This window comes from Mobula hypostoma, chromosome 18 (genome assembly GCF_963921235.1).
Source record: "Mobula hypostoma chromosome 18, sMobHyp1.1, whole genome shotgun sequence".
NCBI classification, from domain to species: domain Eukaryota; kingdom Metazoa; phylum Chordata; class Chondrichthyes; order Myliobatiformes; family Myliobatidae; genus Mobula; species Mobula hypostoma.
The window spans coordinates 69,043,995-69,069,844 of NC_086114.1; the positions used below are offsets into that span (position 1 = coordinate 69,043,995).

Here is a 25,850-nt window from a genome sequence, read left to right on the forward strand (position 1 = left end):
CGGAGTTTGTATCAACAGCCCAGCCCTGAACTTCTATCAACAGAATACCTCTGCCGTGTTTATATCAAAAGTCCAGCCCTGAGTTTATTCCAATACCCATGCCATTCTTTAACAACAACTCAGCCGTGAGTTTATATCAACAGCCCGGCCCTGTGTTTATATTAACAGCCCGGCCCTGTGTTTATATTAACAGCCCAGCCCTGATTTTATATCAACAGTCAAACCCTGAGTTTAAATCAACAGCCCAGCCCTGAGTATATATCAACAGAAAACCTCTGCCATGTTTATATCGACAGCACAGCAGTTGCTTTATGTCAGTACATCTGCCGTGTTTACAACAAGAACCCAGCCCTCAGTTGATATCAACAGCCCAGCGCAGCCCTGAATTTATATGAACAGCATATTCCTGAGTTTATATCAACAGCCCATCCCTGAGTTGATATCAACAGCCAAGCCCAGCACTGTGTTTATTGGAACAGCACACTACTGAGTTTATATCAACAGCCCACCCCTGAGTTTATATCTACACGCAGGCCTAAGTTTCTACCAAAACATCTGCTATGTTTATATCAACATCAGCCCTGAGCTTATCTCAACAACTTAGTTTATATGATCAGAAAACCTCTGCCGTGTTTATATCAACAGCCGAGTCCCGAGATTATAACAATATATCTGCCATGTTTATATCAACAGAAAATCTCTGCCGTAATTATATCTACAGCAGAGCCAGTACTTTATTTCAATATATCTGCCTTGTTAATAACAACACAGCCCTGAGTTCAGATCAATACCTCTGCCGTTTTTTAACAACTCAGCCCTGAGTTTACATCAACAGCTGAGCCCTGAATTTATATCAACAGCTCAGCCCCGTGTTTATATCAACAGCCCAGCCCTGAGTTTCTATCAATAGAATACCTCTGCCGTGTTTATATCAACAGCCCAGCCCTGAGTTTATTTCAATACCTCTGCCGTTTTTTAACAAGAACCCAGTCCTGAGTTTCTATCAACAGCACAGCCCTGAATTTATGAGGGGTGATTGCTAAGTTCATGGCCTAAGGTAGGAGGAGCCAATTTTAGAAAACCTAGCACATTTATTTTTCAACATACTCCCCTCCTACATTTACACACTTACTCCAGCGGTTGTGGAGCACATGGTTCCCTTCTTTGTAGAGGTCGGCATCTTGGACCTCCAGAAAGTGGTCCACCGCAGGGATGATTGATAGGTTCGTGGCCCAAGGCAGAAAGAGATGAGTTATTAACTTCAAACCTTCTGCATTTTCATTCAAAGAGTTGAACTGGCCACACATTTTAATTCCGCATCCCATTCCCATTCTGACATGTCTATCCACGGCCTCCTCTACTGTAAAGATGAAGCCGCACTCAGGTTGGAGGAACAACACCTTATATTCCGTCTGGGAAGCCTGCAACCTGATGGCATGAACATTGACTTCTCTAACTTCCGCTAATGCCCCACCTCCCCCTCATACCCCATCCGTTATTTATTTTTATACACACATTCTTTCTCTCACTCTCCTTTTTCTCCCTCTGTCCCTCTGACTATTCCCCTTGCCCATCCTCTGGGTCCCCCCCCCCCTTGTCTTTCTCCCCAAACCTCCTGTCCCATGATCCTCTCATATCCCCTTTGCCAATCACCTGTCCAGCTCTTGGCTCCATCCCTCCTCCTCCTGTCTTCTCCTATCATTTTGGATCTCCCCCTCCCACTTTCAAATCTCTTACTAACTCTTCCTTCAGTTAGTCCTGACGAAGGGTCTCGGCCTGAAACGTCAACTGTACCTCTTCCTAGAGATGCTGCCTGGCCTGCTGCGTTCACCAGCAACTTTGATGTGTGTTGCTCACATTCCATTTTATCCTTGCCTTCTTTCGGTATAGCTGAGATTATCGCCTCCTTCCAGCTGGGTGGCATTTGCGCATCTTTCTTAGAGCCCAGTTCAGTGTGGGGAGTAAAACAGGAATTAACTCACTTCTAAACTCTTTATACCACTCTGCCATATATCTATCTGATCCTGGTGACTTGCTTAACTTAAGCCAACTAATTGCAGTTTTTAGTTCAGCTTCAGTTATGTTTTCGTTTTATTTTGTTCTTTGCTTAAAGTGGGTAACTCTAAAGAATTCAGGGAGGTGTCAATTTGGGTTATGCTTTCCCCTGGAACTTTGGAATATAGTGTTTTGTAAAACATTTCAAAAGCTTCTTGAATTTCACTTAGCTTATTTTTTATCACTTTTGTTCTTGGATCCCTCATTCTATGAATTGTATTTTCTTCTATCTTTTTTTTTGTTTCCACGCCAGTGTTTTAATAGACTTAGATCTATTTTCATAGTGTCTCTGTTTCAGAAACATCAATTTTTTTCTAATTTCTTATGTAGCCAAATTATTAATTTCATTCCTAATTTTTAAAATTTCCTCTAGTATATCCTGTGCCAAACTCAATTTGTTTTTTTTTCTAGTTCCTTCAGCTTATTTTGTAATTCCTCTAATATTCTATTCCTTATTTTTTCTTATATGAAGATATCGCTATAATTTGCCCTCTTAAGACAGCCTTCAGAGTATCCCATAGAATGGGAGGTGAAACCTCTCCATTATCATTGAATTCTAAGTAAAGACCAATTCCTTTTTTAATTTGTTCCTTAAAATAGGGATCATTGAGTAGACTTGAATTTAGTTTCCAAATAGTATTCTTTGGTTGTAGGTCAAAATCAACAGATAAATATATAGGTGCATGGTCACTTACATCTATTGTCCCAATTCCACAGATGATTATTTTGTCACTATCTTTTTCAAATGTTATGAAATAGTCTATTTTTGTATATACAGAATGGGGGGCAGAATAATGAGTGTAATCCCTTCTGTTGGGGAAAAGGTCCCTCCATATATCAATTAGACCAACATCCTCAAAAAGAGTGTTAACTTTCTTATGTAAGGACTTTGTTTCATAAGTTTTTCTATTCGAAGAGTTTAACTTTGGTTGTAATTGTAAATTTAAGTCTCCCCCACATATCAAGAGACTTTCTGTTTCCATTACCATAATATTAGTAATTTTCTGGAATAAACTAATATCACTTCCTGGGGGTGCATATATATTCAATAAAGTAACTGGATTTCCGTTTATATTCCCTCTTACCAGAAAATATCTGCCCTCCTCATCTCCCATTTCGAATACTTTTTCAAAACTTAGCTTGCTTGAGATGAGAATAGCAACTCCTCTTCTATGTCCTGATTTATGAGGAGAAGAACAAATTAGCGAAGCCCATTCTCTTTAATTTTCCATGCTTATTATCACTTAAGTGAGTTTCTTGTAAAAGAACATGGGCTTGTTCTTTTTTCATTCGATAGAATTTTACTGCATTTGATTGGATTTAACAGCCCATTGATATTAAAAGAAATGAATTTTACTATGTCCTTAGCCATATGTATTTATCTGTTAGTATATCATTGAAATTTGCAGAATATAACTTAATCAATCTACTCCCTGAACAAATAAGAGCCAAGAAATGCGAATACAGGTGTCCCCTGCTTTTCGAACGTTCGCTTTACGAAACCTCACTGTTACGAAAGACCTACATTAGTACCCTGTTTTCGCTTTCAGAAGGTGTTTTCACTGTTACGCAAAAAAGGAGCGCGCGAGAAAAAATCAGCGTGTGATAAAAGGCAGCGCGCGCCCCGAGCAGCCGCTCTCCCCCGGATTCAGAACAGCATTCTCGCCAGCATTGCTTAAACACAGTCGTTTGCAAGATGAGTTCTATGGTATCGGAAAAGCCTAAAAGAGCTCGTAAGGGTGTTACACTTAGCGTAAAACTAGACATAATTAAGTGTTTTGATCGTGGTGAACGAAGTAAGGACAAAGTGAGCTTGGCTTGTGGAAGCTGACGAACATGATGTTGAAGAGATTTTGGCATCCCATGACCAAGAACTGATAGATGAAGAGCTGATGCAATTGGAAGGAAAAGGATAACAATCGAAACCGAATGAGTAATGATAAAGTACGACTTTAATTTTTAAAGGGTACGTCGGTTTAGGGGATATTTGCAGGATGGTTTGAGTCATTATTAAAGAACTGTATGATAGAAAAATGCGCGAGGTTCAGCAGTCAAGCAAGCCTTCCACATCAGCCACAGCAGATGACAAACCTCGACCTTTGACATCGAGTCGGGCAGAGATAGAAGATGACCTGTCTGCCCTAATGGAAACAGATGATGACGAGATAACACCCCAGTGTCCCACCACCCCAACCCCTGGACAGATACCCATTTGCGGAGAATGCAACGGTAGCCAGGAGGCACACAGCACATCTTTAAGAAAAAAGCTGAAATAAACAAGCTAATTAATTAGGTGCCGCCCGACACATAATTGTCAGCCCAGATCAGAGATGACACAATCGGAAATCGGCACTGATCTGGGCCGACAATTATGTGCCGGGCGACACCTAATTAATTAGCATGTTTATTTTGGTTTTTTTTTTAAAGATGTGCTGTGTGCCTCCTGGCTACCACTGTACCCCTGCAGGCTTCATGGTTCGGTATCTGTCGGCGGCCTGGAGGGTGGGGGCCACTGCACCACCCAACCTGCGAGACTAACACACATCATCCATGTGCTCGGCGCTGAACCAATTCTGGTAAGTGATACTACACTGTACTTACATTATTTCTACTTTATATAGGCTGTGTATTTTTACGTGTTATTTGGTATGATTTGGCAGCTTCATAGCTTAAAGGTTACTGGAGAGCGCCTGCGCCGTGTTTTTGCCAACAGCGCTTGCGTGAGATTTTCTGCCGACAGCACTTGTGCAAGGTTTTCGCTACGGATAACAGTGCAGTAATGATTGTGGAAAAGTATTTCTACTTTATATAAGCTGTGTATTTATCATATCATTCCTGCTTTTACTATATGTTACTGTTATTTTAGGTTTTATGTGTTATTTGGCATGATTTGGTAGGTTATTTTTGGGTCTGTGAACGCTCACAAAATTTTCCTATATAAATAAATGGTAATTGCTTCTTCGCTTTACAACATTTTGGCTTACGAACCGTTTCATAGGAACGCTCTACCTTCGGATGGCGGGGGAAACCTGTAATTAAAACAAAAGGTAACAAAGGTATGATTCCAAGGCTGGGATCTCTAGATGACCCTGGGTTGAGTTAGAAGAAACATCTAGACGTGGGGGATAGCCCCTCCTACCTGTGAGTTGAGGGCCCCCACTGCAGTACCTATAAAAGTAAGTAAAAAAAAATCTATGTCTATTGCACAGAAATGATTTCCCTGTGTATTCCTCCCATGTATATATTCGCATTTAGGTGGGGATAAAGGAGTGAATAAATGAATTTTTAAAAATTGAGTAATATAAAATCCACATTTTAATATGTATTTCTCGAGATAGGTATATCATCGTCTATTTTTGCTTCCGTTTAGTTTATCAGCACTTTTAAAGTTAGCCAAATCTTATGGCTCTTCTGGAGGAGGTGAGGGCTGTCTTCGGAAGAACTCACAGTCCCTTCCTAATATCCTTCTCTCATCCTCCTCCTGTCCCCGATAACTGCTCAGCCAGGCTTTCCCTTGGTCTGACCACACTAATGGGCAGCCCTCTGTTCTTCATGTCTGTAGTTGCCTCTTCCACCGTCTGATATAGCTGTATCCCTCCTCCGTAAAACACCCTCAGTTTAGCAGGGTATGGGGTTTAGAATTTAATCTTTTCTTGCTTTAATATTTGTTTCACTTCGATATATTCCTTCCAGTTCTGTAGGACGACTGGGGAGTAATCTTGATCGAAGTATATTAACTTCCTGTTCCAAAACACCCTCTTCTTACCCCAGGCCCTTCGTAGAATCTCTGCCTTGCTCCTGAATCGAAGGAATCTAAGTACTATTGAGCGCGGCTTACTTTCTCTGTCTCCGGGAGGCCTTGGGACGAGCGCACGATGCGCCCTCTCAACTTCAATCTCCATAGTTGGGGGAATCTCCAGCCTGTCCTGCAGCAATTTTTCTACAAACTTCATCATCGACAACACCTCCGCTCCTTCGGGAACATTATAAATCCTGATATTTTTCCGTTGCGATCTTCCCTCCTGGTCAAGCAATTTACTTTCCTGTTCATTTAATATTTTTATTGTCTTACTTAGTATCTGTTCCACATTTTGCACGCGACCTTCCACTTTTCAATTCAAGTCTCTGCCACCGCTATTTTCTGATTGACGTTGGCGAGCTCTGACTTTATATCATTGAGTTTTATATCCTTTTGGACTTCCCTCATCTCTTCGAAAATCCCTATCATATTTGCCGCTTCGCCTGCACGAAGCCCCGTGTCAGCTTCGCCACCACGCGCACGTGTAGGGGAGCTGCTCGTTGTACCTCTCTCTTCCATAGGCTCTGCAGAGATGCTTTTTTACATCTCCATTCTTGCCCCCCTTATCAATTCAGATATTTTCGAAAGATCTTATATGGATTAACAGGGCAAAATATGCGTTTTTCCAGAGAAGCTATTGATTTAAGCTGCCATTCTGGACGATGATGTCACCGGAACCCTCCCGAGCCCTGAGTTTCTATCAATAGCCTAACCCTGAGATATATCAATACCTCTGCCGTGTTTATAACAAAAACCCAGCCCTCAGTATATATCAACATTCCAGCCCTGACTTTATATCAAAAGACCAGACATAGTGTATATTCACATCACAGCATTGAGTTTATATCAACAACCCAGCCCTGCGTTTCTATCAACAGCCTAGCCCGAAATTTATATCAACATCACAGCCCTGAATGTATACCAACAGCCCAGATCTGAGTTTGTATCAACAGCCCAAACCTGCGTTTATATCAATAGCCCAGCAGAGCTTAAATCAACAGCCCAGCCCTGAGCTTAAATCAGCAGCCCACCCGTGTTTATATCAACAGCCCAGCCCTGAATTTATATGTTCAGAAAACTTCTGCCATTTTTTTTTATCAAAAGCTGAGATTATATCAATACCTCTGCCGTGTCTATATCAACAGCTCAGCCCTGAGCTTATTTCAATAACTCTGCTGTTTTTAACAAGAACCCATCCGTGAGTTTATCAACAGCCCAGCCCTGAGTTTATATCGACAGAATACCTGGGGTTTATATCAACAGCCCAGCCCTGCGATATATCAATACCTTTGCCATGTTTATTACAAAAACCCAGACCTCAGTATATATCAACAGCCCAGACATGAGAATATATTCACATCACTGCACTGAGTGCATATTAACAGCCCAGCCCTGAGTTTATATCAACAGCCCAACCCTGAGTTTATTTCAATACCTCTGCAGTTTTTAACAACTCAGCCCCAAGTTTCTATCAACACCCGAGCCCTAAATTTATATCAATAGCCCAGCACCTTGTTTATATCAACAGCCCAGCCCTGAGTTTATATCAACAGCCCAGCGCTGAGTTTATATCTACAGCACAGCCCTGAGTTTATATCAACACCCAGGCCTAAGTTTCTATCAAAATATCTGCTATGTTTATCTCAACATCTCAGCCCTGAGTTTATATCAACAGTCCAGCCCCGAGTTGAAATCAACATCCCAGCCCTGAGTTTATATGATTAGAAAACCTCTGGGTACTGCCTGCTGGCTGCTGATGGAGTAACAGCTCTCTACTGCTGCTCCTAATTTACTTACTTTTCTCTCCAACCTTTTGAAATACTGTTGTTAGACAGGATATCATTTTAATATTACTACTAAAGCAGCTTTGGAAGCTATTACGAGTTCAATTCAAAAGCTTACTGAGAAGTTTCAACAGTTTAGAAAAGAAATCAGCGTTGAAATTAAACAAATAGGTACAAAACTAGAAGACATTCAAGCAATTCTAACCGAACATGATAAGAAAATAAAGGAACATGAAGATGTTATTACTTTACTGCCTCCTCTACTGTAAAGATGAAGCCACACTCAGGTTGGAGGAACAACACCTTATATTCCGTATGGGTAGCCTCCAACCTGATGGCATGAACATTGACTTCTCTAACTTCCGCTAGGCCCCACCTCCCCCTCGTACCCCATCTGTTACTCTTTTTTATGCACACATTCTTTCTCTCACTCTCCTTTTTCTCCCTCTGTCCCTCTGAATATACCTCTTGCCCATCCTCTGGGTCACCCCCCCCCCATCTTTCTTCCCGGACCTCCTGTCCCATGATCCTCTCGTATCCCCTTCTGCCTATCACCTGTCCAGCTCTCGGCTCCATCCCTCCCCCTCCTGTCTTCTCCTATCATTTTGCATCTCCCCCTCCCCCTCCAGCTTTCAAATCCCTTACTCACTCTTCCTTCAGTTAGTCCTGACGAAGGGTCTCGGCCTGAAACGTCGACTGCGCCTCTTCCTATAGATGCTGCGTTCACCAGCAACTTTGATGTGTGTTGCATGTTATTACTTTACTGGACAGGAGAATGGATGATATGCAAAAGCTATATGAAAAACAATTTAGGACCAACGAAATGATGAGAAATAAGATTGTTGATTTGGAAAACAGAAGTAGGAGAAACAACTTATGAATCCTGGGACTTAAAGAACAAATGGAAGGAGATAATCCTAAAGAATTCCTTGCAAATCTTTTGATGGAATTATTCCCTGATATTATAAAGTCTCTGCCTTTGATTGATCGTGCTCACCGGTCACCAATCTACCAATCGGCTTCAAAATCTAAACCAAGATCAGTCATTATATGTTTCCATGAATTTCAAGTAAAGGATCGTCTGATTCGTGTCGCCCGTGGAAAAGGTATGATTGACTATCAAGATCAAAAGATACGTATTGTTCAAGATTTTTCATCAGAAGTCATGGCAGAACATGCTAAGTTCAAAAAAGTTATGATGGAGTTAAACTGTCAAAATTTTAAACCCTCTCTTTGTTCTCCGGCTTGACTGAGGATTACATTGGAAGATGGATCATTTAAATGGCTTTATACGAAGGAACAGGTGCACAAATTTTTAGACTTTAAAAAAAGTGAATGACTGTGTGTGTGTGTGTGTGTGTGTGTGTGTGTATATAGACTAAAACTCTTGCAAAACAGAAATACTACATATTAAAAAATGACTTTAATATTTTTTAGTATGAACAATTGTTATTTCTGTTTGATAAACCTGTCTAAGCTTGTTTCTCACTGTATTATTTCGTCTAGGTTGGAAAGTAAATAACCTTGAATTCTTGGAGCGGTTCCAACAGGCTTTCTAAGGGAATGGGTTTAGGGAAAGAAGATAACGGTTGCTCTATGGCCGAGTTTCTTTCTTTGGGAGGGAGAGGAGAGATGGGGAGTCTTTTATTCTTGAAGCTGATTTGGGAATTTAGTCAATTCTGTTGCTTAGTTAATATATTTCAAGGTTTATTATTTGGGTTTGATATACATTTTTCAGATTGTTATTTTAATCTTTCTTATAAAGAGCCTTAAAATGTATCAAAGTATTAATTTACTTAGTTTTAATGTAAAAGGACTAAATCACCCTGTGAAAAGAAATAAGATTTTTGCCTATATTAAAAAACTTAAGGTACCCATTGTTTTTCTTCAAGAAACACATGTACATAAGTGCGACAATTCACACTTTTTAAAAAATCGACGGAGAGGCACTCATTTTCATTCTTCGTTTCAGGTCAAAGCAAGAGGGGTTTCGATCCTTACAGATAACAAAGTTCCCTTTGTTCAACATAAAGTAATTTCTGATACTAATGGGCATTTTGTTATAGTATCAGGGAAACTAAATAACAAATTAATGGTATTTGCCAATGTATATGCTCCGAATATAGATGACCCAGGTTTCTTTTTTTTCATTGTTTTCAGTTTCCAGTTTTTTTTTCATTTTTGCCAGATCTAAGTCTGTACTCATTGGTGATGGGTGGAGACTTTAATTGTTGCTTAGATCCAGTTTTAGATTGTTCATCTTTTAAACCAATGATTCCAAATAAATCAGCTGTGTTTATTAAATCTTTTTTAATGAAATATGGCATTGTTGATACCTGGCGTTTTTTCATCCAGTAGATAAGGAATATTCGTTTTTTTCTCATGTTCATCATACATATTCTGGGATTGATTTTTTTTTTACTGATAGCCAACTGATTCCATTAGTTCGATTCTGTGAATATAAAGAGATTGCTGTTTCAGATCACGCTGTGTTTCTATCTTTAAATCTTCCTGGTCTTCTTCAAACAAATAGATTTTGGCAATTTAATCTGACTTTGTTATCTGATAAAGATTTTTTAAAGTTTATGGAGAGACAAATTACCTTTTTTTTTGAAGAGAATACGTTAGAGGAGACTTCTAGTCTTATTAGATGGGATGCCTTTAAGGCGTATATTAGAGGACAAATTATTTCTTATACTGCAAGTATTAAGAGGAAAGCTAATAAAGAGAGAAGTGATTTAGCTAATCAGCTGAAACAGTTAGACCAAGAGTATGCCTTGGCTCCAGAACCTGCTTTATATAAAAGACGTGCTGAAATTAAAACTAAATATGATCTTCTTTTAACTTATCCAATGAAACCCAACTCCTAAAAGATAAAAGTTAATTTTATATTCATGGAGATAAAACAGGTAAATTATTGGCTGATCAAATTAAAACCTTTAGAGCTAAACAACAGATTAAAGAAATATGCAAAGCTAATGGCGATAGGACAACTGATTATTTAGAAATAAATGATACTTTCAGAGAATTTTACTCTAAACTTTATAGTTCTGAATCTTCTAAGGATGATACTATAATGAACAATTTTTTAGATCAAATAAATATTCCTACAATTTCTGCTGACAACAGAAAATTGTTGGAACAACCTATTTCTTTTGAGGAAATTGTTGACGCTGTGCGCTCATTACATTTGAGGAAGGCTTTGGGTCCAGACGGATTTTCTGGAGAATTTTATAAGACCTTTTCCTCACTGCTTATACCTCATTTATGTTCAGTTTTTTCGGATTCATTTAAGTCAGGCAGACTCCCTCAATCTTTTTATGAGGCTTCCATTTCACTCATTCTTAAAATAGTCATAGTCATACTTTATTGATCCCGAGGGAAATTGGTTTTCGTTACAGTTGCACCATAAATAATAAATAGTAATAAAACTATAAATATTTAAATAGTAATATGTAAATTGTGCCAGGAAATAAGTCCAGGACCAGCCTATTGGTTCAGGGTGTCTGACCCTCTAAGGGAGGAGTTGTAAAGTTTGATGGCCACAGGCAGGAATGACTTCCTATGATGCTCTGTATTGCATCTCGGTGGAATAAGTCTCTGGCTGAATGTACTCCTGTGCCCACCCAGTACATTATGTAGTGGATGGGAGACATTGTCCAAGATGGCATGCAACTTGGACAGCATCCTCTTTTCAGACACCACCAAAGGAATAAGAATCCAACTGAATGCTCTTCTTATAGACCAATTTATTTACTTAATGTTGTTGCTAAGATCTTATCTAAAGTTTTGGCCCATAGGATTGAGAATATTTTACCATCTGTCATTTCTGATAACCAAACCGAATTCATCAAAAATCGATATTCTCACTAATATTCGCCGCTTATTAAATGTTATTTATTCTCTTCTAACATGGTATCGAAATGAGTGGTATCCCTAGATGCTGAGAAAGCTTTCGACAGAGTTGAATGGAATTATTTATTTAATACCCTTCAGTAGTGGCATAGACACCTGAAGAGCAGACAATCTGTTGGATGGAAGTGAACAACAACTCTGATAGAGGCAGATGCCAAGTTTTTAAACTCACCAGTGGGAGGTGGTGCTTTAGCACTGCTGGCCCACCACCTCGAGGGAGTCTTGATCATAAGCGGGCCGAAACTCCTGAAGATAGGTGGCAGATCAACCGATGATCCCACTGGTGATAGCACAGGACAGTTAACATTTTAGTCCACGTGTATTTTTTAAACTCTTTTGTTCTGGACACCAGTGACTGCCAGGAATAATCTGGTTGGCAACTGGGAATAGTCCGGTGACAGCGTGGAGAGACAGCGGACAGCCAGGAAAGACTGGCACCGGAGGTGTTGGGATTGGCAGTCCGGGCACCAGCTCAGATGAGCACCCACCTCTCGAAGCTTCTAGTTTACACGGAGAAACATACCCTCAGGGTCCACCGAGAGGGAGGGAGAATGATGGACCCAATCGGACTGATACAGTTAATTACAGGGAATGGCTACGACCAAGAGCTAGGATAAGAGGCTCTGAGTGTCCAGTATTTTGGTGTGGGAGAGCGTTTTCCAGCATTAAAGGTTTATGAGACCACCAAGCAAAGTTGAGGTGCTATTCCATCCCAGTGGATGAAGATGAGATTACTTCACCAAGCACAGATGATGTGGCCTTTTCAACCACTGATTCACAAGCCACAGCAATTCGCTCTGGAGAGAGTCATCATACTCCAGGTCAGAGGAGAGATAACCCAGGTCAGGTTTCAGACCACAGTACCCAGGTAGATCCTTCGCATGATGGCGGTGGTGAGGAGGTAGAGAAGAAGAGGAAGGCCAAGTGGCCAGCAACTGCAGATGAGAAGGCTTGACATGTATTTGATGAGGATTATCAGTATGATGTTGGAGAACACTCTCAGGGGAACATCAAAGAGAAAATTGGAAGTGATGGGCGATATGATTTGCGAAGTTGGAAAGCACAGGTTTGGTTTGGTTGAGTTGAAGAAAGCAAAGTCTACGCAGCAACCAAGCAGGCGCCAGAAGGAGATTAGTAGGTCGAGAAGAGAGCTTAGGTCGGTGAGACAGAGGTGGAAGGTAGCAAGTGAGGGTGACAAGTCAGGGCTAGATGATCTCCGAGAGCATTTTCAAATAAAGTTAGCATCACTCTGTCATGCAGAGTCACAACGTAAAAAAAGAAAGAAGAGAGAGAAGGCAAGAAAGGCGTTCTTTGAGAACCCTCACGAGTTCACAAAGAAACTGTCTGAACAAAGTAAGAGCAGGCAGCTTAACATCTCTCAACAAGAACTTGAGGATCATCTGGCAAGCACTTACTCTAACGAACAGCGGGAGGCTCCTTTGCTTGACATTTCAGGGCTTGTGAAGCCTACCAAGCCAGGAGTGAAGTTCGATCTGTCAGAACCCAAAATGGCAGAGGTCGAACGGTTCATCAGAAAGGCAAGGTCAGGCTCAGCGCCAGGACCTAATGGAGTGCCGTATAAAGTGTTCAAGAAGTGTGAAGAACTGAGGAAATACTTGTGGAGATTGTTAAAGGTGGTGTGGAGACAAGGTGTTGTTCCTTTGTCATGGAGTGAGGCTGAAGGAGTATACATCCCGAAGGAAGAGGATTCTTCTGCATTGAATCAGTTCCGACCAATTTCACTCCTGAATGTAGAGGGGAAGATTATGTTTGGCATTCTGACAGAAAGAATATCTTCACTTGTGATAGAGAATGGATTAGTAAATACATCTATGCAGAAGGCAGGAATACCAGGCTTCCCAGGATGCCTTGAACATTCTAGTATGTTATGGCATACCATCCAGGAGTCAAAAAGGTTGAGAAGAAATCTGACTGTAGTTTGGCTTGATCTGGCAAATGCGTATGGTTCTGTTCCCCATGTCCTGATTGAGTTTGCAATGGAATTCCTATGGATTCCTGCTAAGGTGAGGAACTTTGTTATGCAGTACTACAACGATTTCTGGATGAGGTTTTCCACTCAGCAGTTTACAACTAGGTGGCAGAGCTTGGATGTTGGAATCCCAATGGGATGTGCGCTTTCACCCATCCTTTTTGTGTTAGCCATGGAGGTCACTGTGAGGGCTGCAGAATCCGTGGGACCAGGTGTCACACTTGATGGCGAAGGGGAGTTATCACCAATACGAGCTTTCATGGACAATCTCACCCTTTTGGGTCCCAGCACAGAGGCAGTGGAAAATGTACTATCTAGACTCGAGGAGCTAATGGATTGGGGAAGAATGAAGTTCAAGACCAAGAAGTCAAGGAGCCTTGTTCTTAGGAGAGGAAAGCTGGTTGACTTTCATCTCACTCTTTGTGGAGAGGAGATTCCATCCATTCAGGACCAACCAGTTAAGAGCCTCGGGCGATGATACACAGAGGAGCTGAGAGACACCAAGAGGGTTCAAGAGACAGGAGAACAGATCAGCAGACGTCTGATGTCTGTTGACAGGTGTGCCTTGCCTGGCAAGTTGAAGATGTGGTGCTTGCAGTATGGACTGATGCCACGGATAATGTGGCCACTAACTGTCTATGAAGTGGCAATGTCCCACGTTGAGGCAATGGAACGGAAGATCAACAAGTATGTGAAGAAGTGGCTTGGAGTACCGAGCAGCCTCACCAATGTTGCAATCCACAGTAGCCAGACAAAGCTTACCATCCCAGTGCAATCCCTTGTTGAAGAGGTCAAGGTAGCCAAGGTAAGATCATTCTTGATGCTTCGAGGCCCAAAAGACCCTGTCATCAAGAACACCCAGCCGGATGTGAGATCAGGCAGGAAGTGGTCAGCCCGTGTAGCAGTTGATGAAGCAGAGTCTAGATTGAAGCACAAGGAGACGGTTGGGGCTATCCAGCTAGGCCCCCAGGGGCTTGGATGGACAACCCACAAGTGGTGGTCAACTTCTACAGGTAAGGAGCGCTGTGAGCTTGTAACACAAGAAATATGAGAGGTAGAAGAGGAGAAGAGGTTAGCTAAAACAGCTCGCTGGCCAAACAAGGGGCTTGGACCTGGTGGGAAAGTGTTGAACAATGACATCAATCTTGGAATGTTCTGTGGCAGATGGAACCGCTCCGCATTTCTTTTCTATGCAGAGCAGCGTGCGATCTGCTCCCAACACCTGCCAACCTCAGCATCTAGTATGAAGATAAGACAGACAGGTGTGCTGCTTGTGGCGGGAAGGGAACACTCCAACATATTTTGAGTGCATACAGAGTCAATCTTTCCAGCAGCATGTACACTTGGAGACATAACAACGTTCTCAAAGTTGTAACAGAAGTGGTTGAGCAGAGAGTACTGCAGCACAACTTATCTCATGTCCCATGCTGCACAGAACATCGCATATCATTTGTGAAAGAAAGCTCCAAGTCAAGGGTGTACAGCGCAGGCTCACAATCAAGTATACTTTCTTCAGCCAATGATTGGTGTGTCAAGGCTGACCTGGATGGGAAAGGCAGTTTCCCGGAGCAAATAGCTTTCATCACATTGCGTCCAAATATAATCATATGGTCTGACACCAGTAGAGAAGTGGTTATTGGTGAACTCACAGTCCCCTGGGAAGACAACATCGATGAAACCCATGAGCGCAAATTAACTAAGTATGCAGAATTAAGATCAGAGTGCAGAGACAGAGGGTGGAAGGTCTCATGCTATCCATTCGAAGTAGGCTGCCGTGGGTTTATTGCGTTCACTTTCCAGAAGTGGCTGCATGACCTTGGCTTCACTAGAAGAGAGATCAAGTTAACCAGCAGGACTGTAGCTGAGAAAAGATCAGCATGGGTGTGGACCAAGTATGTCCAGAGCAGCAGATAGGCAGACAGTGTATACATATCTTGCAAACACTTCAGTAGTGGCATAGACACCTGAAGAGCAGACTATCTGTGGGATGGAAGTGACCAACAACTCTGACAGAGGGAGACGCCAAGTTTTTAAGCTCACCAGTGGGAAGTGGTGCTTTAGCACTGCTGGCCCACCACCTTGAGGGAGTCATAAGCGGGCCGAAACTCCTGAAGACAGGTGGCAGATCAACTGATAATCCCACTGGTGATAGCACAGGACAGTTAACATCTTAGTCCACATGTATTTTTTAACTCTTTAAAAAACTTTAGAAAAATTTAATTTTGGACCTGTTTTCATTCAATGGATTAAATTACTTTATTTAGCCCCTTCTGCCAGGGTTATCACTAACTTTCATAACTCCAAACCAGTTAAGCTTCAATGTGGCACTAGACAAGGTTGTCCATTCAGCCCCTTGCTTTTTGATCTGGCCTTAGAACCCTCAGCCATTGCTTTTCGAGAATCTAATGATATCACCGGCATTTTAAGGAGAGACACTATTCATAAAGTCTCATTGTATGCTGATGATTTGCTATTTATTTCTAATGTTGAGACTTCATTACCCCATGTGCTTTCTTTACTCTCCTATATTAGCCAGTTTTCAGGTTATAAATTAAACCTACAAAAAAGTGAACTTTTCCCCTTGAACAATTTGATACCAACAAATTCTAACCTTCCTTTTAAAATTGTAAGAAACCAATTTACTTATTTAGGTGTAACAATTACTAAAAATTATAAGTGTCAATTTAAAGAAAATTTTCTTACTCTATTGAATCATGTAAAAAGAATACTATTAAATTGGTTGCCTCTTTCGTTATCATTAATTGGTCGAATTAACTCTATTAAAATGAATATATTAACTAAATTTATTTTTCAGGCATTGCCAGTTTTCATTCCTAAATCCTTTTTTGATTCTCTTGGCTCTATTATATCTTCTTATATATGGAAGAATAAGTGTTCTAGATTAAATAAAATTTACCTTCAGAAAGATAAGAAGAATGGAGGATTAGCCTTACCAAATTTTAGATTTTATTACTGGGCAGTTAATATAAGAAATCTTACCTTCCGGTTGTATTATATGAATCGTGAGGATTGCCCGATGTGGGTTTTCTTAGAAGCTAATTCTGTTAATAAATTCTCTATTATCTCTCTTCTTGGACCCTCACTTCCTTTGACTTTGAGCAAGTTAACTGATACTCTGGTAGTTAAACACACTATGAGGATTTGGATACAATTCCAAAAATATTTTGGCTTATTAAGATTTTCTCTTTTGAGTCCCATTTTTTCCAATTATTTTTTAAAACCCTCTATGATTGTTATGGCTTTTAAAGAATGGGATAGATTAGGTATTAAATGCTTTCAGGACTTGTTTGTTAGAGGGAAGTCTTTTTTCGTTTGAACAATTGTCAACTAAATATAGTTTACCCAAAACTCATTTTTTTCAATACCTACAAATAGAGATTTTTTACGTTCTCAAATAAGTACATTTCCTAAAAGCCCTGAAAAGAATTTACTAGATGCAATTTTTAATCTGAAACCTTTTTATAATGGATCTATATCTAATATTTATAATATGCTGTTGAGAATAAGAAGTGTTCCTTTCGATAAAATTTAAAATCTTTGGGAACAAGATTTACAGACTTCAATTTCTGAGGAAACTTGGAATCAAATTTTTAAATTGGTCAACACTTCATCGTCATATGCCCATCACTCTCTCCTTCAATTTAAAGTGGTCCATAGGGTCCATATGACAAAGGATAAGTTGTCTCGTTTTTATTTAGATATATCTCCGTATTGTGATAAATGTAATAATGGAGAAGCTTCACTCATTCATATGTTTTGGACACGTCTTAGAAAATATTGAAAAGTAGTATTTCAAACCTTTTCGATACTTCTTAAAGTAAATTTCAAGCCTAATCTTTTGACTGCTTTATTTGGTATTGTTGTGAGCACGTGGCCAAGTGGTTAAGGCATTGGACTAGCACACCTGAAGGTCGTGAGTTCGAGCCCTAGCTGAGGCAACACGTGTTGTGTCCTTGAGCAAGGCACTTAATCACACATTGCTCTGCGATGACACTGGTGCCAAGCTGTATGGGTCCTAATGCCCTTCCCTTGGACAACCATTGGTGTCGTGGAGAGGGGAGACTTGCAGCATGGGCAACTGCCGGTCTTCCGTAGAACCTTGTCCAGGCCTGCGCCCTGGAGAGTGAAGACTTTCCAGGTGCAGATCCATGGTCTTGCAAGACTAATGGGTGCCTTTATTGGAGGAAAGGATATTATTCTGGAGCCATCTGATTAGCTTTTATGTCTCTTATGGCCAGAAGGATGCTTTTGCTTAAATGGAAAGATGTGGCCCCTCTTATTCACGCCAAATGGTTACGAGATGTGATGTCATTTTTAAATTTAGAGAAGATTCAATGTTCGGTCCTTGAATCTAATCAAGACTTTCAAACATTGTGGGGACCTTTTCCGAATTATTTAAAAAACCCCTGATTTGCTGTTAAAGCACAGATGATGACTTACAATATTTTTGTCTTTTTTTTCTACTAATCAGCTTCAGTCTTGGTAGGGGGTTGGATTATTTTTATATAATAAAGTTATTATTTTTCAATGTTACGAACTAATTGACTTGTGAATATAGGGTTAGGAGTCTTTATACGCGAATTAGCTCAATGTATTCACATATGTATTTTTTTCCTGTACTCTGTATTTATATATAAATAAAAATATTGAAGGAGAAAACCTCTGCCGTGTTTATATCAACCGCTGAGTCCCAAGATTATATCAACACCTCTGCTGTGTTTCTATCAACAGCCCAGCCCTGATTTTAAATCACCAGCCAGGCCCCGAGTACAACTCAACAGCCCACCCCGAAGTTTATATCAACAGCCAGTTCTTGGTTTCTCTCAAAACATCTGCTGTGTTTATATCAACATCAGCCCAGAGTTTATCTCTACAGCGCTGCCCTGAATTTATATGATCAGAAAACCTTTGCCGTGTTTATATCAACAGCCGAGTCCCAAGATTCTATCAATACCTCTGCAGTGTTTGTACCAACAGCCATGCCCTAGGTTAAATCAACAGCCCAGCCTTGAGTTTATATCAACAGAAAACTTTATACTTATACTTTCTACTTTATTGTTGCCGAACAATTGATACTAGAACATACAATCATCACAGCGATATTTGATTCCGCGCTTCCCGCTCCCTGGATTACAAATATTAAATATTAAAAATAGTAAAAAATTAGTAAATATAAAAATTTAAATTATAAATCATAAATACAAAATAGAAAAATGGAAAGTAAGGTAGTGCAAAAAAACCGAGAGGCAGGTCCGGATATTTGGAGGGTATGGCCCAGATCCGGGTTAGGACCCGTTCAGCAGTCTTATCACAGTTCGAAAGAAGCTGTTCCCAAATCTGGCCGTACGAGTCTTCAAGCTCCTGAGCCTTCTCCCGGAGGGAAGGGGGCGAAAAGTGTGTTGGCTGGGTGGGTCGTGTCCTTGATTATCCTGGCAGCACTGCTCCAACAGCGTGTGGTGTAAAGTGAGTCCAAGGACGGAAATTGGTTTGTGTGATGTGATATGCCATGTTCATGATCTTCTGCAGCTTCTTTTGGTCTTGGACAGGACAACTTCCATACCAAGTTGTGATGCACCCTAGAAGAATGCTTTCTATGGTGCATTTATAAAAATTAGTGAGGGTGTTAGGGGACAGGCCAAATTTCTTTAGTTTTCTCAGGAAGTAAAGGTGCTGGTGGGCCTTCTTGGCAGTGAACTCTGCTTGGTTGGACCAAGTCAGATCATTTGTGATATTGACCCCTAGGAAGTTAAAGCTTTTGACCTGTTCCACTTGCGCACCACTGATGTAAATTTGGTTGTGCGGTCCACTACTCCTTCTGAAGTCAACAACCAATTCTTTCGTCTTGCTGACGTTGAGGGATAGTTTATTGTCTTCGCACCATGCCACCAGGTTCTTAATTTCCTCTCTGTACTCAAAATCATCATTACCTGAGATACGGCTTACAATTGTTGAGTCATCAGCAAACTTATATATCGAGTTTGATGGAAACTTGGCTACACAATCATGGGTGTACAGTGAGTACAGCAGGGGGCTGAGTACACAGCCTTGTGGGGCACCAGTGCTCAGAGTGATTGCAGAGGAGAGCTTGTCCCCTATTTTTATAGCCTGGGTCCTGTCTGCGAGGAAGTTGAAGATCCAGCTGCAGATCTGAGTGCTAAGGTCCAGGTTCCGGAGCTTAGGAATCAGTTTATTTGGAATGATGGTATTAAAGGCAGAGCTGTAGTCAATGAAAAGGAGACTTACGTATGCATCTTTATTCTCCAGGTGTTCTAAGGAGGAATGTAGGGCCTGCCAGAGAGATGGCATCTGCCGTTGACCTGTTGCTCCGGTAGGCGAATTGCAAAGCGTCGAGGTTGACTGGTAGGCTGTGGTTGATGTGTGCCATAACCAATCTCTCGAAGCACTTCATAGCAATTGATGTCAGAGCCACAGGTCGATAGTCATTCAGGCATGCCACCTTGCTCTTCTTCAGCACTGGGATTATCATTGACTTCTTAAAACATGAGGGGATCTTAGACTGAAGCAAGGAGCAGTTGAAGATGTCAGTAAACACTCCAGCTAGCTCACTTGCACAAGCCCGGAGAACCCATCCTGGGACGCCATCTGGGCCTGTCGCCTTTCCTGGATTTATCTTCAAGAAGGCCCTTCTAACGTCCTCCTCCTCGGTGACGATGAATCTCGATGCCACCAGGTCTGGTTCATCCGGAGGGAGCGGGACGCTCCTTTTCTGTTCGAATCTTGCGTAGAATACGTTAAGTTCGTCAGGAAGAGAAGCGCCACAGTTATTGATATTCCCAGCCTTTTCATTGCGCCCAGTGATCTCATTTAGACCCTGCCATAGTCTACTGGCATCCCTCTGGTTAGCCTGGGCTTCCAACTTGGCTCAATATTGCCTCTTGGTGCCCTTAATGGCTTTCCAGAGTTCACGCCTGGATTCATGTAGCGACTGGTATCCCCGGACCTAAAAGCCACAGCTCTAGCCTTCAAAAGGGACTTGACCTCATAATTCATCCAAGGTTTCCGGTTAGGGAATACCCGGATTATCTTGCAAGTGTTACGAGAATACACATAAAATTAAGATGTTTGCTGGCCTGGGCTAGCATCAGTGGCATCAGCAGTTGGTCTGCCACCTGCCCTCAGAGGAAGGAGAGATAAGGAACAATGGAGCAGCGTCTGGAGATGTGTAATGAAGGGATGTGGGAGAGAGAGCTGTCTGGAGCGGCTCCCCCCCTTTGAACCCTGAACTGTTTGAAGTGATGGACAGGCGATACCCCAGCAGGGGGATAAAGGGGGACAGGTTCGCTAAGTCAGACACACACGCCACCCGAGGTAACGAGACCCTGGAAGCGGTGCGCCTCTCACGAGTGGGTGAGAAGTGCCAGACAACGACAAGGGTGGAAAGGTACGATCAGCGGGAACCCGGTGTGTGTCCGCCCTTGCCTGGGTGCCGGGTTCACTGCAGAGGATCGACCGCATCTGGAGGAGGGGTCACAGTCGGTGACCTCAGGTGACATCACCAAGGACCCGCCCAAAAGCTGTTTGTGAGCCATCTCGCTGGTCTGTGAGCCATCTCGCTGGTCTGTGAGTGAAGCAGTGTTCTGAATGATCAGTTGTTCCTATTCTATCTGTCTCTTCCCCCACGTTGTCCATCGCCATGGCAACGATTACTGCGAACTGAACTTTGAGTCATTTTGAAATTTGGTCATTTACCCCCTAGACAACGATAGAGTTTGATTGATGCTGTTATCTTAATTCTGTGCACATGTGTGGTTATCATTGTTGAATTGTTGCATTTATTATCCTTTCGATTACTGTGTTGCTTGTTTCTTTAATAAAACTTTCTTAGTTCTAGTACTCCAGACTCCAACTGAGTGATCCATTTCTGCTGGTTTGGCAACCCAGTTACGGGGTACGTAACACAAGACACACAGTCCTCCGTGCATTTCCAAATAAAGTCCGTGACAGCTGAGGCATACTCATCGAGATTAGCTGCCGAGTCCTCGAATACTAACCAGTCCACCGATTCAAAACAGTCACGGAGGACCTCATCCGTTTCCTCCCTCCAACGTGACACTACTTTTGACACCGTGACCTCCCGCTTCAGTTTCTGTTTGTAAGCCGGGAGGAGGAGTACGGCCTGATGGTCCGATTTTCTGAAGTGAGGTCGTGGGACGGAACGGTGGGGATCCTTGACTGCTGTTTAGCAGTGGTCAAGTATATTTGGGCCTCTAGTGGGGCAGGAGACATGTTGGTATAACTTTGGCAGCGCGTTTCTGAGGTTGGCCTGGTTAAAGTCCCTGGCTGTAATGAGCAAAGCCTCCGGACACCTGGTCTCAAGTTCACTAATGTTGGCATACAGTATGTTCAGAGCACACTCCACGTCCGCCTGGGGGGGAATGTAGACCGCTGTCAGTATGACCGAGGTGAATTCCCGTGGCAGATAGTAGGGACAACACTTCACTGACAGGTGTTCCAGGTCTGGGCTGCAGGAGCTTGTCAGTGCCACTGTGTCCAAGCACCACCCAGTGTTGATCAGTAAGCAGACACCACCTCCCCTCGTCTTGCCCAAGACGCCGTGCGGTCCATCCGATGGATTGAAAATCCCTCCGGTCGGATGGCACAGTCGGGGGTGGCAGGGGAGAGCCAGGTCTCGGTGAAACAGAATACACAGCAGTTCTGCATCTCCCTGCAGTAGGTGAATCTCCCTTTAAGATCATCCACCTTGTTCTCTATGGCTTGCACATTAGCTAGTAGGATGGTGGGCATAGGGAACCTGAAGCCCCTCAGCTTCAATCTGACCAGCAGTCCAGCTCTTTTAATAGTGCATCTTTCCAGGTTTTTATTGATGCAGTGTTGTTGGCAACTCTTTGAGGTTGGTGGACGCGTCCCACGGGGATCGATCAGCGGGTTGCGTCGTCAGGCGCTCCGGGTCGGGCCGAGTTACGGGGGAGGCTCCGCTGCCACTTCCAGCTGCTGGGGACCCGGGCTGTCGACTGGGTCGGGCCCCGAAGCTGACACTTAATGATGGCCGGGCTCCTGGCTGAAACAAGTCCTTAAGCCGAGCCACGGTTGCGGAGGCCTCCGCTCCAGCTGAGCCTCGGGCTCAATTTCCGAGGTCAACGGCGGAGGCCTCACTTCCGGCAGCTGTGGATGTCCACCAACGGGCATTACGGTGGTCGCTCCAAAGAAACGTCTGGGGAACCTTCAGGTCTCCGCTGTCACTTCTGTGTGGTCATCTGCTCCGGAGAGGTGCTGGTCGGAATGGGCCGCGTCTCCAAGCAGTCCAGCACGGTGGCAGACCGCGAGTCTCTGGGAACGTAGTGGGCCTCACTGGTCAGGTCCAGGTGCGGTCTGGAGTTTAAGAAGCAATTCTGGCACGGTGGTCTCCAGCTGGGTCAGTAGCTTCGCCAGGGTGTTGTTGATCTTGATCTTGCTAAATTGGAGGTTTAGAAGGGTTTCTCGGGTATAGGATAGTGGAGAGGGCAGTTTGCTCGGGAGAGCACGCGCAAAGTCACCAGTTACCGGCGCCATCTTTATATGACAGCAGAGCCGCTACTTTATGTCAATATATCAGCTGTGTTTATAACAACAACCCAGCCCTGAGTTCGTACTTTGGGAAGGTGGCGGCACGATGCAGCTCGCAGCAGCCACTCCGGTGGTGATGTCTGTTATTTGTCAAGTAGGGTGCCGTGCACAATCCTGATTTGATGGAGACAGACGTGAGAGCATGGAGGAACATCTGGTGAAACTTCTGAAATGCCTGCTTCGCTGCTGCTGCTACTGTGTGGTCCAGAATCTCCAGAGGGGAAGGCCCCGAGTCCTGGGCTTTGCTTGTTACTCAGCCGCCAGGGCGGGATCGAAGCGCTCGGCAGAGGATGGTGCTTGGAGAGGCTGTGTCGGAGGGGCTGGTCGAGGCTCAAAGTTTTCGGACGGACTCAGAGTCCGCTGCAGTCGGGTGCTTCCAATGGTGCTGCATCGGCAAGTTGGGGCGCTTGGAGGTTCATGGCAGGGAGAGTTCCTCCCTTCTGCCGCCTGCGTGAGATGACGAGTCTATCGGGACTTGAGACTTATTTTTACCATGCCCATGGTCTGCTCTTTATCAAATTATGGTATTGCTTTGCACTGCTGTAACTATATGTTATAATTACGTGGTTTTGTCAGTTTTAGTCTTGGTTTGTCCTGTGTTTTCTTGTGATATCATTCTGGAGGAACATGGTATCATTTTTTAATGCATGCATTTCTAAATGACAATAAATGAGGACTGAGTGTCCTCATAATCTAACCTAATATCAACAGCTCAGCCTTGAGTTTCAATCAACAAAATACCTCTGCTGTGTTTATATCAACAGCCCAGCCCTGAGTTTATTTCAATACCTCTGCCATTTTTTAAACAGAAACCGAGCCCCGAGTTCGTATCCACAGCCCGGCCCCGAGTTCGTATCCACAGCCCGGTCCTAAGTTTATAAATCCTGAGATTATATCAATACCTCTGCCGCGTTTAAATCAACAGCCCAGCCATGATTTAAAAAAAATCAGCCCAGCCCTGAGTTTCCAACAACAGCCCAGCCCTGAGTTTATAAAAAAAAACAACCAAGCCCTTGTTTGTATCCACAGCCCAGCCCTGACTTCACACCCACAGCCCAGCCCTGACTTCACACCCACAGCCCAGCCCTGAGTTTACATGTTCAGAAAACCTCTTCGTGTTTATATCATAAGCCAAGTCCTGAGATTATATCAATACTTCTGCCATGTTTATATTGTGAGGGGATCCAGGAGTGCCCCTATTAACTGTTTGGAGAGAGACATTTATCATTGATGGTTTGTTTGGAAAGGAGAGAGAGACAGAGTTATTTACCACCGATATGTTGCTTTTTGAAAAGAGAGAGAGAGAGAGACGAAGATCAACAGTTGGACTGTCACTTTAAGGCATTGGAAGTAATTTTGGATTTCTACTGAGTTTGGAGTTAGAGACAGCACCGAGCAGCTTGAAGGTTGCTATGGTGACCAAAGGCAGATTGTTGATGTTACATTCAAGGACTTGTTGCCTGCTTGTACTCCTTTATAGACAAAGGAGGGAGGGTCTCTGAGTGACAGGTGATGCTCAGCCTGATGAAATAACTGGGAGGTCAGATGATACAGACCTCAGGACACATGATCTGGACACTGAATGAGCATTGTTGTGCCCGCAGAGAAAGTGGGTTTTGGAGGATCGATCAGGCGGATCGATCCAAATTGCTATTCCAACAGTGAAGAAGGGGTTGACTGGTGGGGAGTTGTCTATGTGTCCACCCTCGCCTGGGTGATAGCTCCACTGCAGAAGACCGGTCCCGCTGGTTAAAGTCACAGTCAGTGACTTGTAAAGGATTTCGGAGGACGACGAGAAGATCGACGGTATCAGCTCACCTGAGGACTCAACTCACTCCCTCTCTCTCTCTCTCCATCACTACTCAACTAAATACCACGAACTGAACTGAACTTTACTCAATATCGTAAGACTGTATCTTTTTACCCTTAGACTTAAAGGAGCTTTTTTTTTCATACATATTCCACACTTACTTTTATATATAATCATTGCTAACCTGTTTGATTTATCTACATTTATATTACTGTATTGCATAGTTACTAATAAATATTATTAGTTTTTAGCAATACGAGACTCCAAAGTGGTTTCTATTTCTGCTGTTTCTTTATCCCTGTCACGGGGTACGTGACAATATCAACAGCCCAGCCCTGATTTTATATCAACAGCCAGGGCCTGAGTTTAAGTCACAGCCCAGCCCTGATTTTATATCAACAGAAAACCTCTGCCATGTTTATATCTACAGCACAGCCGTTACTTTATGTCACATCATCAAGTTTGCCGATGACATGACCGTGGTGGGTCTCATCAGCAAGAATGATGAGTCAGCATACAGAGAGGAGGTGCAGCGGCTAACGGACTGGTGCAGAGCCAACAACCTGTCTTCGAAGGTGAACAGAACAGATGGTTGTTTACTTCAGGAGGACACGGAGTGACCACTCTCCGCTGAACATCGGCAACTCCTCCATCGAGATCGTTAAGAGCACCAAATTTCTTGGTGTTCATCTGGTGCAGAACTGGGTTCACCTGGTCCCTCAACACCAGCTCCTGAGCACAGAAAGCCCAGCAGCGTCTCTACTTTCTACGAAGGCTGAGAAAAGTCCATCTCCCACACCCCCCATCCCCACCACATTCTACAGAGGTTGTATTGAGAACATCCTGAGCAGCTGCATCACTGCCTGGTTCGGGAATTGCACAATCTCGGAT

General features: G+C 42.9%; 1 protein-coding gene across 1 annotated transcript in view; it reads right to left on the reverse strand.

The window, feature by feature from the left end:
* Positions 1 to 25,850, reverse strand: part of LOC134358252 (threonine--tRNA ligase 1, cytoplasmic-like) — a 95,757-nt gene that overhangs the window by 47,805 nt on the left and 22,102 nt on the right. The gene's annotated exons all lie outside the window — the stretch shown is intronic.